The 15,753-nt window shown below is 38.6% G+C and overlaps 1 protein-coding gene across 4 annotated transcripts in view; it reads left to right on the top strand.

The window, feature by feature from the left end:
- The window catches only part of KLHL13 (kelch like family member 13), a 224,081-nt gene that overhangs the window by 115,199 nt on the left and 93,129 nt on the right, over nucleotides 1-15,753 (top strand). The window lies entirely within an intron of this gene.

Here is a 15,753-nt window from a genome sequence, read left to right as displayed (position 1 = left end):
GTCTCAGTTTCATTCTTGGTGAGGCAGAGATAATAAAAGATAGTAAGTTAATGAAATCAATGACAAAAAAGTGCTTTGTAGTTAGTAGGGCATCATACAAATAAATGTGACTATGTGAAAGTTTATTCTTGTATTATTATTTATTAATTACTGTGTTATTTTCCATATGAACAACTCTAAACCTACTTTTGCCCTACCCTGTATATAATTTTTAGATGAGGTAGAATGTTCTGGGTGCTAAAAAGGGAGCAAATAGGATATGGGACTCCAGACAACTATAATTTCATTGTGGCCTGAGGATTTGTAGTTCAGTTCCAAGGAATGCCACCTGATCTTGAAGGATCTAAGCTGCCATTTGTTAAATTGCCGTGACACAAATGGGCTTTGTGTGAGGCACTTTACATATATTATCATATTTAATCTTTACATTTATTCTTATTTCTTCAATTTTTTTATTATGACTTGGATTATTTTCAAAATATTTCCCTTTAGGTCAGAGTTACAGAGTTTTATTCACTTATTTTGTTTCATTGAAACCCTTCTGTGTTTCAATTAAATGTAGGAATAATCAATGGCAGTAAAAGTCTTCAAGACAGAAAATTTTAATTTTTATGCAGCTTTTCAGGTATGTTCTGTTCTTTTATTTATCCATAGATACTTGCATTTGAACAATCTGTTAAGTGCTTTCACCTTAGATCAAGAATAAAAATTCTCCATGATACTCTCCATATTGGAAAAGGGAATGATTTGTTTAAAAATTATTCTCTCTTGTTTGCCAAGAGATAGTGTCAGTGGGCGTAGAACATTGGTAACATAGTTGACTACAGGAAGAAATGTAGCATACTATTTAAATTAGAGATGGGTGCTCTTTGAATGCAAAGTATTCTGTCAAATTACAGAATGAGTGCATCTCCCAATGGAAGATGTTGCAAAGGGCAAGTGACTGTGAGTTCTGAAAGCACTTGTCTTCACAGGTTGGATTCTATGATATGTCCACCAAAGACAAGTCACCTTTCTCTTAGAAGTCAAGTGGTATGAGTCTTCAGATTTATTAGAACCCCCTTCTTTAGTTTTTAATTCCTTTGTGATGAGTTGTGTGCTCTTCATTTGTCAGTCTGCAGACAAGATGGAAACTTCCTGTTTGTTTGGCAAACAAATATGAGAGCATAGCCTGTGCCGCTTTAAGAAATAGCTCCTATTAGATTGGTGTTTTCTGAAGTATGCTGCGCATGCTACGGCAGTATGCAGACTGCTGACAGTACACAGGTTTATACTTTAAATTGGAATTGTTTTGTTATTTCAAGTCTCAATGTTTATTATAAAAAAAAAAGCCTAGTGTATCACACTTGTGATTTCATGGATTTTATTGCTGAAGTCAACACTAGAGCAGGTAACAACACCTCCTTCAGACCAATTGCATTACTGGTGCAGGGCTCAGATATGCCTGAGAATGCATGGCTGTAATCTTTTAAGGGCTATAGCAAAATTTTACATCCGGAAAATGGTAATTTTCAAATATACAAAGTATTTATAGTATATGAAATTGTGAATTGGAATCAGGCTTGTGCTCTATTTTTTTTTCCTGTTTTGTTGTTGAACTAACATGATCTGTAGATAAAATGGAATTTTTAAAATGTAAAGGTTCCAAACTGTGATGAAAATCCTAATACTAAGGCATGATTTTGATGAAATCAGTCATGTACCTTCAGATATGAAGACCGAATTTAGTAATTGCCTGAACCATCTGCTACTGATGTAAAAGGAACAACTGCAAAGAAAATCACACAAATATAATAAAAATTATTCTAAATTTGTGTTTTACATAGGGATGATGAGAATGAATCTTTTTTCTTATATATCATATGTTTGGAGAAACGTTCTGGTATGAAACCTTCCAATCCCACCTGTTATTTTGAAATATACAAGGGGTACTGTACAAAACCTACTTCAGAGGTTCCTCAAAAAGTTAAACATAGAGTTTCCATATGACTCAGAAATTCCTCTTCTAGGTATATGCCCAAAATAACTGAAAACAGGTAGTCAAACAAATACATGTACACATATCTTCATAGTAATACTATTAACAAGAGCCAAAAGGTGGAAATATATCAAAATGTCTATTGATAGATGAATACAGATAAATAAACCATGGTATATACATACAATGTTATATTTAGCCATAAACAGGAATTAAATACTAATAACACTATACATGCTCAATGAAAGAAACCTAGCACAAAAGATCACATAGTATATGATTCCATTTATGTGAAATAGATGAATCCATAGAGACACAATACATATTGGTGGTTGCCAGTGGCTGTGGGGAGAGGAGAATATGGAGCAAGTGTTTACTAGATGTGAGTTTTTATTTCGGGGTGATGACAAAATTTTGAGACAAGATAGAATAGATAGAGTTGGTGGTTGCCCAAGATCTGGAATTCACTATATGCCACTAAATTGGTCAATTAAAAATTGTTGATTTGATATTATGTGAAAATCATTTCAAAAATACCCCAAAAGACAAAAACCCTATCCCACAGTGTGGTGAGTGTGGCACTGTGTGGGTAATAGGATGTTAAGTTGTGCACAAATATTTATTGCTTTAGCAGGGGTATAAAAACATGACTTTCCTTCCACCTTCTAAGTTTTGCTAGCTGGGCTAGTCAAATTAACAGAGACATATTAACAGGAGAAAATGCCCAATGTTTATTGTATGAATGTACATTCAGGGATACCATAAGATAGGAGATCCTCAAAGAGGCATTGGGCAGTTGAGGTTTATATGCCACGCTGGACAAAGGAGAAGGGGTGCAGGCATCTGAGATTACAAAGGGAAAGTAGGCAATTCATAGTTAGAAGAGAAAGAGGGAACAAGTGGCAAACAAATTTCTGCTAGACTACCCAGAAACAATGTGACATGGGGGATTCTAATTAATACATTCTTGTGTGGATCCTTCCTATGTACCATACTTAATTAGGCTAAGGTGAAGATCCTTATGCTAAGGATTTCCTTAGCGTATAAAAATATTTTTAAAAATTTATCTTTATTGTTGAAAGTATTACAGGTATCCCCTTTGTTTTTTTTCCCCATTGACACCCTCCACCCCACACCCGCACCTCCCAGGCCTTCACCACACTATTGTCTGTGTCCATGGGCTATGTATATATACATATAAGTTCCCCCATTAATCGTTAATCTCCCCCCCTGAGCCCCACCACCCCCACCTTCCGTCTGAAATTCATCAGTCTGTTCCATGCTTCTATGTTTCTTGATCTATTTTGTTCATCCATTTATTTATTTTTTTTCGTTATATTCCACATATGAGTGAGATCATGTGGTACCTATCTTTCTCTGAGTGGCTTATTTCACTTAGCATAATACTCTCCAGGTCCATCCATGCTGTTGCAAATGGTAAAGAGTTCCTTCCCGCCCCCCCCCCCCCCCCCACCCCACAGCCATGTAGTATTCCTTTGTGTAAATGTACCACAGGTTTTTTATCCACTCATCTGATGATGGGCACGTAGGCACATAAAATTGTATGGTAAGATTCCCTTCCTGAAACAGGCTTTTCCATCTGATTCCCTTGGGCAGGAAAGGGGGAGGGTCAAAGATGCTTTCTGAGTCTTTTATTTCTTAATAATCACTTAAAATCAATATACTGAAAGTCACATTTGGGGTGGCAAAACTTTGGTGCCCCTCAGTATTTTTTTTTAAATATATTTTATTGATTTTTTACAGAGAGGAAGGGAGAGGGATAGAGAGTTAGAAACATCGATGAGAAACATTGATCAGCTGCCTCCTGCACACCCCCTACTGGGGATGTGCCCGCAACCAAGGTACATGCCCTTGACCGGAATCGAACCTGGGACCTTTCAGTCCGCAGGCCGACGCTCTATCCACTGAGCAAAACCGGTCAGGGCAGCCCCTCAGTATTTTTATAGTTGCCTTCTCATTAAAGTAACTTATAGCAGTTTTCCATTTATAGTAATAAATATAAGTTTTCCATTTTAGATAAAAGTAAATTTAAAACGGTTGATTTAAAGAAAAAGAAATAATATAGTACTGAAATATGACAAATGAAAGCAATTTACAGATGACCAAAGAATAGAAGACCTTAAGAAACATTATATGCTATGTGCAATCCAATTAATTTTTATTGAGTACTAGAGGCCCAGTGCATGAAATCCCTAGGTCTGGCCAGCGATCAGGGCCGATCAGATTCCCTGCTTCCCCACCTCCTCCTTCCCTCACTCTCTCAGCGCCCCGCTGCCGCTGGTTGCCCACCATGTTTCCCGCCACCCCCTGGTGGTCAGCGCACATCATAGCGAGCGATCGAACTCCAGGTCTCTATGTCAAACTCCTGAGGGGATACTTCCCATATTAGCCTTTTATATATATAGATAGATTGGGTCCTGGATGCTGTTCATCAAGGGTGAATAAGATGTGTATGTTTTTGCCTTTGATACTTTCAACTTAATAAAGGAGATTAGCCACATCTATAAATAATTCTAGGCAGTGACTGAATGTGCCAGTGCTAAAACTGAGACCAAACAGACTGAGGTCAAGACTAGGTACCTTTTAGATTACCAGGACCATTGGAGAAAATGCTAGAATATAGAGGGAGGAAATGAACCAAGAAATTTGTTTTTGACATGAGGAACAGAAATAATAAATGCAACAATGTATTCATGTCCCATAAGCTGTGGCCCTTTCTGTCTCTACTTTTTGCTCTCTTAGTAACTAGGCAGTCATCCTGGGCTCCCCCTCTCCCTAACAACCTCACATGTAAAGATAGTGTACCCCCTGGAGGGGTGGCTAAGCTGGTTAGAGCATCATCCTGATGTGCCAAGGTTGTGGGTTCAATCTCTGGGAAGGGCACATACAAGAAGCAACCAAAAAATGCACAAATAAGTGGAACAACAAATCTCTCTCTCTCTCTCTCATCAATAAAAAAATTAAAGATGGTGTAATAGAGGACTTAAGTAGTGTACTGTTGAGCTACACTGCCTGGGGTCCAATTCCAGTTCCAATATTTACTCATTGTAAAACGTCATGCCACTTGATTTTTCTATGCCTTAGACTTCTCTTCTATAAAAATGGGGATATTAATAGTAACTACATTATAAGGTAATAGTAATTATGAAATATGTCGAATAATTAAATGGGTAAAGCAATTGCTTGCTTGGTTCATGGTAAGTTATCAACAATGTTCACTATTATCATCTCCAGTCAGTAAATCCTGTTCATTCTATCTCCAAAACAAATTTTTTTGAGTGTATCCCACATCTACTGCTTTAGTTTAAGAGTTGATGTTGTCACAATTGCAGTTGTACCATAATTAGTTTTGCCTCTCTTTCTCTCCTCCATCCCCTCTTTCACTTGACTGCCAGAAACATTCCTGCTTGTTCTTTTTCTTTAATAAATCTTTATTGTTCAGATTATAACAGTTGTTCCTCTTTTTCCCCCATAGCTCCCCTCCACCTGGTTCCCACCCCACCCTCTGCCCTTCCCCCCCCCACTGTCCTCATCCAAGGTGTACGATTTTTGTCCAGTCTCTTCCCTCACTCCCCACACCCCTTTCCCCCTGAGAATTGTCAGTCCACTCCCTTTCTATGCCCCTGATTCTGTTATATTCACCAGTTTATTCTGTTCATCAGATTTTTTTAATTCACTTGATTTTTAGATTCACTTGTTGATGGATGTGTATTTGTTGTTCATAATTTTTATCTTTATCTTTTTCTTCTTCTTCCTCTTCTTAAAGAATATGTTTCAGCATTTCATATAATACTGGTTTGGTGGTGATGAACTCCTTTAGCTTTTTCTTATCTGTGAAGGTCTTTATCTGACCTTCAATTCTGAATGATAGCTTTGCTGGGTAGAGTAATCTTGGTTGTAGATTCTTGCTATTCATCAGTTTGAATATTTCTTGCCACTCCCTTCTGGCCTGCATAGTTTCTGTTGAGAAATCAGCTGACAGTCGTATGGGTGCTCATTTGTAGGTAACTAACTTTTTCTCTTGCTGCTTTTATTTATTATTTTTATTATTTTTTTAAAATATATTTTATTGATATTTTACAGAGAGGAAGGGAGAGGGATAGAGAGCTAGAAACATCAATGAGAGGGAAACATTGATCAGCTGCCTCTTGCACACCCCCCACCGGGGATGTGCCCGCAACCAAGGTACATGCCCTTGACCGGAATTGAACCTGGGACCCTTCAGTCTGCAGGCCGGCGCTCTATCCACTGAGCCAAACCGGTTTCGGCTCTCTTGCTGCTTTTAATATTCTCTCTTTGTCTTTTGCTCTTGGCATTTTAATTATGATGTGTCTTGGTGTGGTCCTCTTTGGATTCCTTTTGTTTGGGGTTCTGTGCACTTCCTGGACTTGTAGTTCTATTTCTTTCACCAGGTGGGGGAAGTTTTCTGTCATTATTTCTTCAAATAGGTTTTCAGTATCTTGCTCTCTCTCTTCTTCTGGCACCCCTATAATTCTGATGTTGGTACGCTTGAAGTTGTCCCAGAGGCTCCTTATACTATCTTCAAATTTTTGGATTCTTTTTTCTTTTTGCTTTTCCGGTTGAGTGTTTTTTGCTTCTTTGTAATTTAAATCTTTGACTTGATTCTTGTGATCCTCTAGTCTGCTGTTGGATCTCTGTATATTATTTTTTATTTCAGTCAGTGTATGCTTAATTTCTAGTTGGTCCTTTTTCATATCCTCTAGGGTCTCACTAAATTTATCGGCCTTTGCTAGAAAATTCTTGAAAAACGTTATAACCGTGGTTTTGAACTCTATATCTAGTCATTTGCTTTCCTCCATTTCTTTCATTTGTGACCTGTTTCTTTGTCTCCGCATTTTGGCTGCTCCCCTGAGTTGATAGAGTGGCTTTGTGTGCTAGGTGTCCTATAGGGCCCAGTGGCTCAGCCTCCCCAGTTACCTGAGGTGGACACTCTTGGTGCACCCCTTTGTGGGCTGTGTGCACAGTCTTATTGTAGTTAAGCCTTGATTGTTGTTGGGATCACTTTGAGGAATTGACCTCCAGGCCAATTGGCTGTGAGGAACAGCTGTGTCAACACTGGGAGAACTTCTGTGCTGGAGACACCCTTATGAGACAAGACTTGCAAAAGCCTCTGTGCTCAGATTGGATGGGGCGGAGTCTCAGGGCAGAGCAGACAGCAATGGCTTCCTGTCAGCCCTACCCTATGAGGCCCCTGGGTCTCAGTGTCCCATGGTAATCGCTGCAAGCACCTCTGAGAGAAAGCTGCCCTCAAGTTCTGCCAGCTGCCAGACAGTCCAGTTTCTCCCCGAATGAGTCCTGGTCTCCTGAGTCTCGCCCGGAACTGGAGTTCAGAGCAGTTGGGAGCTTTTGTCTCCCTCCAGATTGAGAAAGCCAGCCACGTACTCAGTTGTCAGCCCTCTCCATACACACGCCTCTGTACCTCTGCCTTCTGTGGCTCCTCTGAGTCTCAGTGTGCTTTTCTCTTTCCTTCTAGTTGTAGAATTTCCACTCATCCAGCCTTCCTGTGGTTCTGGATGATGTTTGTTTTGTCTTTTAGTTGTAGTTTTGAAATTGTTGTGCGAAGCAGCAGTTTAGGTGTTTACCTAGCCACCATCTTGGTTTCTCCTTCCTGCTTTTTCTTAAACACTCAACTCAGGTGTTGCCTCTGTGAAACTTTCCCCGATTCCCTGTCCTAGCCCAGCTAAGGCTCTGCATGAACATTAATATCTCCTTGAGTATACTTCCACTGTAGTGCATCTCACATGGTATTGTGACTATACTTGATATTCCATGGGCTGTGAGCACTTTGAGGGTAAGGAACTGGGCTTACTTGGGTTTCAACTTCCAGCCTAAACACACTTGTTACAAAGTAGATGCTTATTAATTGTTTGGGTGGATGAGTGAATGGCTTCTTCCTATAGAAAGTTAGCTTACAGACTTCATTTTGGAAGTTGAGCACCATAAAGTGAAATAAGAACAATGTGTGGTAACTACTGTAAGAGTTTAGAAAAGAGGGCATTTAGTGAGTGTTAGAGACATCAAATTAGGTTTCAAAAAGGTAGAGCATAATTTTGAATTTAAGAACAGGCAGAACTTATGTGAACCAAGGAGTGGCCACAATCTAGGCAAGGGGGATGGTTTATGAGTTGAATGTGGATGATGACAGAAAAAAAAAACACATCTAGCATCTCCAAAACAAAGAAAAGATCAGCTTAACTAGGATGTGTTTGGTGAGGGGAGGCTGGGAGATGGAGTGGGGTGAGGAGGAGGCATATGTTGAAAAGTGCAGGCTCCCAACCTAATAATGGTGAGTGTTCCAAAGGTTTATTTAGAAATCATTTGCTTGGACATGACACATCATATACCAGATGACAAGGTTTCTGGCCATGCCCCAAATATTGTATTTAACCTATTTAAGTGGCTGATATATCCATGGACAGTACTAGCTTGAGCTCCAAGTTAGCAGTGGGTCAGGAAAGGCATGGTAGATTCTGGGCTAGGAGACACTGAGTAGAAGAGGAAGTTGAGCTTTGTTGTTCTCCTATGACCCTTTTTTATATCTCAGTTTTCTTTTCTCTATTTCTAGATGTAGTTTCTTTATCCCCCAAGTCCCCTCCAACTTCCTTCAAATAGCACACCAACCAAGGTTACAAGGATTCCAAAATGCAGACTCTCACCACTAGCCTTCCCCATTCCCTGAGGGCAACAACTCTTTGCTATTTGCCAATGTGAGAATAAACTGATAGGCACCTCCTCCTGGGAGCTGTACTTATAATTTTAACAGGCTTCTTTTTAGCTCAAATGAACCTGCAATTGCTGGAATTTCTGGCAGTAGTACAAAGCAAATAATGAGAGGGGGAGGGAGGTAGAAGGAGGGAGAGAAAGAGAGGAGAAAGGGGATAGATGGATAGGGAGAGAGGGAGGGAGAAATTTTATTGTTGAGAGAGAGTTGGCACTGTAGGAGAAGAAGATATTTGGGGACAGGGAAAGCCTTTGTTAATTTGCCTTTCTACTCTACCTTCCTCTCCCCAAATTGTTTTTGCATATTCCTCTCTTGAATCCACAGAAATAATAAAGTGCATTTTAAAAATTATAGCTCCAGCCAAAACCGGTTTGGCTCAGTGGATAGAGCGTCGGCCTGCGGACTCAAGGGTCCCAGGTTCGATTCCGGTCAAGGGCATGTACCTTGGTTGCGGGCACATCCCCAGTAGGGGGCGTGCAAGAGGCAGCTGATCGATGTTTCTCTCATCGATGTTTCTAACTCTCTATCCCTCTCCCTTCCTCTCTTCCTCTCTGTAAAAAATCAATAAAATATATTTAAAAAAAAATTAAAATTATAGCTCCCATGGCAATTCCAGTTAGAAGGGTTCTGTGTTTTCCAGTTGTGTACAAATATGGGATGGCTTATAATGGGAAATAGGGTTGAATAAATAAGTGTGCTGGCGCTGAGGGGACCTTGAAAGTGGAATTTACAAATACATCCACACAAATAAGGAGCAATGGAAGTTTTTTGAATAGACTGTTGAGATGATGAAAGCAATAAGGAAGGCTAATTAATTCTAAAATTTGGATTAGAAGTGATGAGGTATTAAATTCACTTTTGACTTGGTTAATACATACATAATACCGGTTTTTGCTACTGCTTTTTAATTGTATTGGGGCTTCTTCATTTAACTGTTAGTGTCTGCCTGCCTGGCTATCTGGCTGTTCTCTGTGGCTTCTGAGCCAATCTTTCCTTTAGGATCCAGAACACCAAAGGCTTTTTATGACTCTTGTGTTTCCAACTAGCCCATGAAACTTATATACTATTTCTGTGTCCCAATAGCAAAATTCAAGTCCAGTGTTAGAAAAACACAGCTCTATTTTATAAGGCCACATTACTTTTGTTTAAAGAAAAGCCTCCAGCCTGTCAAACAGTATCCCAGTACACACTAGAGGACAGTGGTTAATGATCTGCATAAGTTAGCCCTCACAGCTGCAGAAGCCTCCACTCCCTATGCATATGTGAAACCTTGTTGTGAATAGGCTCTTCCCTATGGGGAACCTTTTATTCTTTATATTGTTCATTATGTTAATATCCTTGATATTTCTACCCTACCAGTTTGCATAAAAAGAGAGGCCAGGATATGGGGTGAGATAGGGATCTGAGACATTTCCTTAACCTAAATTATAATTCTCATATTGGAACAGAAGATTCATAGGTTTTTGTCAAATATGTATATTTTTTCTATTTTGCAGTTATAGGGGCTTGTTAGTGTTGGGCCCTCCTGTGTTCCTTTGTGTATTTTCCTCTTGACTGCTCAGCATACCATTTGAGTTACTAGGTACTGGTGATGTGCCATGGCTTGCTTGGTTGAATTCACTGTTATTTTTTATTTTTGTTAAATCTAGTGGAGCAGTTATTGATAAAATTGGATTTTGTGGTGTACTCTTTCATTATCACTAGATAGAATAATTTAATAGGATGTAACAGTCCAAAATATGCTTTTATCCTTTTCAATTAGCAGTCTGTAGAAACCATTGGTTTTCGGAGATGCTATTTCATATTTCAATGTTAACTGGTCTTGGTGGTGACAATCTATCAAAAAGCATTTCTTCAGTTTCTAGCTTTACCAGTTCTACTATCATTTCATAGACAAATGATGATTGGCATTTCCCTTCCTTATTGTAGCTAAGTGTTTCCTTTGCTCAGTTTAGCTTAGCAGTCACTTCACCCCTTAGTTGTATACATACTATTCTGGGCACCTGCTAGGCACAAACAGGGACTACCACACAAACATCATAAGGAGTCATTTAGGTACACTGTTTGTAATTATAATCTTTTATTTCTTACTATTTATATCTTAGTTTAGGAAGGATAAGACCCTTTAATGATTTCTTGTTTAATTATCATCTGAAAACTGTTCTTAGTCTTAGAGGAGAGAGGCTCCCTCTGCTGACTTAATTTCACCAAAATTGCCTCCTAAAGTTAGGGTTACTGTGAGATAGGCACTGAGTTAGGTATAATAAAAACATAAAGGAGACCCAACTGCAGCTCTCAGAAGTTTATAGTCTCGTTTATAGTTTATGGCAGTGGTCGGCAAACTGCGGCTCGCGAGCCGTGGTTTGCCGCTGTTGACTAATGAGTTTGCCGACCACTGGGATAGGGGCTTAATCACAAGGAACAACAACAGCCTGTAATTATTGGAATCGAGAGTCTAGGTCAGTGGTCGGCAAACTCATTAGTCAACAGAGCGGCAAACTGCGGCTCAGGAGCTGCATGTGGCTCGCGAGTCGCAGTTTGCCGGCCACTGGTTTATGGAAACAGTGATCATCCAAAGTGAAAGGAGCTATAATATTTAAAGTGCCATGCCAGTTTGGAAACCTAGCACTGGAGTTTGCTAAGGGATGTAAGAAATGGTTTCATAGAAGGAGATATGCTTGGAGACAAGTAGGGCTAAAAATATTTGCTTGGTAGACAAGGAGGACAAGGAATTCCAAGTGGAGAAAATATCATATGCTAAACCACTGAGGATGAGAATATGGAACTTTTAAGGTCTATACCAAGAAATTGCTAATTGAGGCATAAAAGGGGTCTCTGTAAGTTGGCATTGGGAAAGAATTTCTTCTAGGTATAGGTTGAAAGTTCTGCAAATTTAATTATATAGCATTCTATATCTTTCATAACCTATTCCTCCATCCCTCTAGCCTTTTACTTCCTCAGGATAAGTGTGTAAAGACTTTTCTTTTTCTCTCCTGTTTGGTAGTATTTAGAAGTCATATTTGTGTTTTTGACCCCTAAAATAAATACAATATAGAAGTGACTAATGAACACCAAATTAGGTGTCAAGGGACCTGGATTCTTGTTTTCCAGTTCTCTCAGCAGCTACGTCACTTGAGCCAAATCATCTAATAACTCTGTTTTTTTCACTAGTAAAATGGGAATATTAACACCTGCATTGCCTACCTAGGGGTTGGGTGAAAATGGAAATGAAACTCTTAAAAGTTAAAAGGTATAATAAACTTTTTTACTTGGAATTCTGCTCGCTGAGGCTATCACTTGACATTTAAAACAAGTAAAGTAATTTGTGGAGTATCTGGATTGGAAAATTAGGTTGGAAAGTAATTGACAAATAGAAATATTTTAACTTCCTCATTAACTCCATATGTCTACCCTTCTGTCTGTAGAATGTCATTTAGCTTATTGCCATGTTTTCAAATTTACATGATAAAATTTTCTTCTTCCCAATGGTCTGTCATGTGTATCTTAGGTCCTTTCAGAGTCTCACTATAACTACTTTTTAATAGTAATGGGTAGAAGACTTATGAGTGGACATATTTTATAGTCAACCTAGAATAATTGATATCTATTAGGTCATTTGAATTGTGCATGAATTGTTCCCAATCATTTCTGTTACCTTATAGTGGTATGACCTGAGTTTTGTTACATTTTAGGGATATGTAATAAGGTTATGATTCATTCAAATAGGAATGGGAGGTTGTGAAACTGTGGCCTTCTACTTCTTTTGCCATTTTTTTCTAATCCAGTGACAGTACAGGCAGAGTTATTAGTAACAGGAAAAGGCACTTCAAATCATTTTCTTCACTTTGACCCATCTTTTCCATTAGATTGACTGGTAATACTACTGGAGTCTGATAATTCACTTGAAATACGAACTTCTGGGATGTAGGAATATGAGCTACTGCTCCCAATATAAATACCCCTGACCAACCTTTCTTTAGATCTATGTTTCTCAAAATCTGTCATTTAAGGGTATTACTGCATGATAGAGAACTCTATAAACCACTTAACTCACCGTGCTCTGAGCCATCTTATATAAACCAAAAGAAAGGAGAAGAGTACCATGGATGAGATAACATGATGATGGTATTTTACATGGAATGTAATTGAATTATTTATACTAGAATGACATAGACTCTGTCATTGAAATTGCTAATAATATGAGACTTACTGTGGACTACCAGGAGGTAGTTACTACAATTTTTTCTCCTTTTACAACTTCTAGATGAATTAGTTAGATAAAATACCTATTCTAGTTTAAAGTATAATACAAAATGATTATTGCTTTTTTTTCCTGCCAGGCCTCAAGGAAATACTCAGGCAATTGTTCTGTTTCCCACAAATCTAAATGAGGAAATGGTCTAGTTTATTTTCTCTTTGTTCTAAAAATCTATGGTACCATTGATACATGGCTTAGAAACATTCTTCTGAAGATTCAGTGGCTTAAATTATTTTTATGTCCCCTAAGTACTACCATTTTTTTTGAAGATTTCTTGAGAAAAGTGTGGCACATACCCAAAATTACATTCTTTGTTTTATTTTTCTATTTGAATATTTTCTTTTTAAGTTAATTGAAAGGAAAGTGGTCAATTTATGTGCTCAATAAACAAGAAGAACCGTGTAGACAGATAAATCTGGGAAATTTTTAAGTCATTGAGAAAATATTTTCTAATATCAATGACTTTTTGAAATTATTGGCAGAATCCTCTTAATGCACTTGAACATTAAGTGGTTGAATAGATGAAAATATTTTTATTGTCTACATAAAAGAAAGCACCATGGTTTTTGCATCATTGCATAAATCTAAGTATTATGCATGCATAAGGAAGATGAGACAAAGCTGAATGCTAAATGCCAACATCAAGGAAAGCTTGTCTGGGTATTTGACACTGAGCATAATGGGGTGTGGTTCCACAGGGAGAGAACACTAAATATTTACACCTCAGAACATGTTTCTCTGGTAAAGCTTTTTGTCCTAGATTAATTTTCCAGCTAACACTTTTATCCCTTTTTTAACGCATCTTCTTCTTACACTTGGATTTTCTCACTTAATACTATGGGGGAGGAACAAACTTTCCACCACCCTCAAGGTTCTTCTGGCTGGTCTAATAATCAAATAGACATGAAACAGATTGATAAGAGAAAATGACCAAATTTAATACATACATACCAGTGTGTATGGGAACCTCATATACATGAGAGAGTCAGGGACCCCACATGCAGGAGAGGTTCAGAGACAGAGAAGGGAATTGTATTTAAGACATTCTGAGCTGGCTCTAGCTGGTTTGACTCAGTGGATAGAGTGTCAGCTCATGAGGACTGAAGGGTCTAGGGTTTAATTCCCGTAAAGGACACATACCTAGGTTGCAGGCTTGATCCTGGTCCTGGTCAGGGCATGTGCGGGAGACAACCTATCAATGTGTCTCTCTCACATTGATGTTTGTTTTTCCCCCTCCTTCCCACCCTCTATAAAAATCAATGGGAAAATATCCTCATGTGAGGATTAACAACAACAACAAACAAAAAAAGACATTCTGAGCTAGGGATGAAGTGATGCACATTAGGGCTTCAGGCGGTAACTGCAGGGACAGCACATGTTCAATGATTAGTAGTTTGTCCTGCCATAAGATAGGTAAAAATAATTTTTTCCTGATAACTCTTATCCTGAGCCAGGCTCCTAATTTAAATTCTTCTAGACAGTCAAGGGAAGAGCAGAAGTTTCTCTTCAGCCAGCAGGGTCTCAGTTGCCAATAGATCAAAATAATTTGCATAGCACTAAGGCACATCTTGGTGTGGTTCTTTCTGAATCCGCACAATTCCTTATGAGATTCTAAACCTTCTGGATCCAAATTCCCGATCCTCACTCTCCCATTTCTTTCTGTGTTCTTCATAAATTCTTTGTGTTTTTTGTATGCACTTTCAGGTGAATTCTCTTGATCTACTGCAAGGAATAAAACACAATCACAGTCCCCCACCCCCATAGCTTCTGCTATTGTGTTGGTATCCCTTTCTCATCATTTCTCTGGAATTTTCAAACCAGAGCTGTGATGTATACAACCAGCAATGTTGCATAGTAATGCAGAGTTGCTGACTAATACAGATCCAGTTCTTTTTGCAATTCATATCCTTTCTTTTTCAGACTTGAGAGTGGTGAAGGAAGTTACTGAAATTAGTGTATACTGTGAAGTCTGGGGAGATATGCTTTCTTAGGCCATTTGCCCTCAGGTTCTGACTTTTGCCTTAGTATTATCTCCTCACCATCTTGCTTCACTTTATAGGCAAAGGACCAAAAAGGTTTCTTGAACATTGTGTGCCAAACATTAGAAAGAAGGAATGGTTTAATGAAGGAACATTTAATCACTGTAGACTCAAATTGCAATGAAATACATCATAGAAAAGAATGGCATTTGAGCTGGATCTGGAGGGATGAGTTGTGTTTAGAAAGTGAAGAGATTTCATGCAGGAGGACCTCTGGAGCAAAGGTGAGAAAGAGCAAAGCAAGTTTGCAATATAGAATGGATTGCCTCTCTGCCTTTTGTCTAAGTCCAAGAGATATAGAATGGGAAGTTGGTTTAGGGGATACTAGACAGTGAGTTCATTGGAAGACTAGATTGGCCAGCTTGTAGTGAGTTCTTAGTGCTGGGCATAGATGCTTGATTAATTCCTTAAGTGATCCATTTATTCAACAAATGGCTTCTCACAGCACATAGTGTAAAATCCAAACCTCTTCACTAGCATATAAGGCCCGTATACCTTAAAATTTACCACCTCAACACTATGTACCCTAAACTCCTTCCAGTTATACTGAAGACTTTCCTGATCCTCCCAGCACATTGTTCTCCCTCAAATCTCCACTAAAGCTTCTATATCATATCATGGATATACAGCACATTGTTCTCCCTCAAATCTCCACTAAAGCTTCTATATCATATCATGGATATACATGTCTGTTTTCTCATTCATCTAGGATCTT

The sequence above is a fragment of the Plecotus auritus genome (assembly GCF_963455305.1).
Source record: "Plecotus auritus genome assembly, chromosome: X".
In the NCBI taxonomy this organism is placed as follows: Eukaryota; Metazoa; Chordata; class Mammalia; order Chiroptera; family Vespertilionidae; genus Plecotus; species Plecotus auritus.
This window is presented reverse-complemented; position numbering and strand designations above follow the sequence as displayed.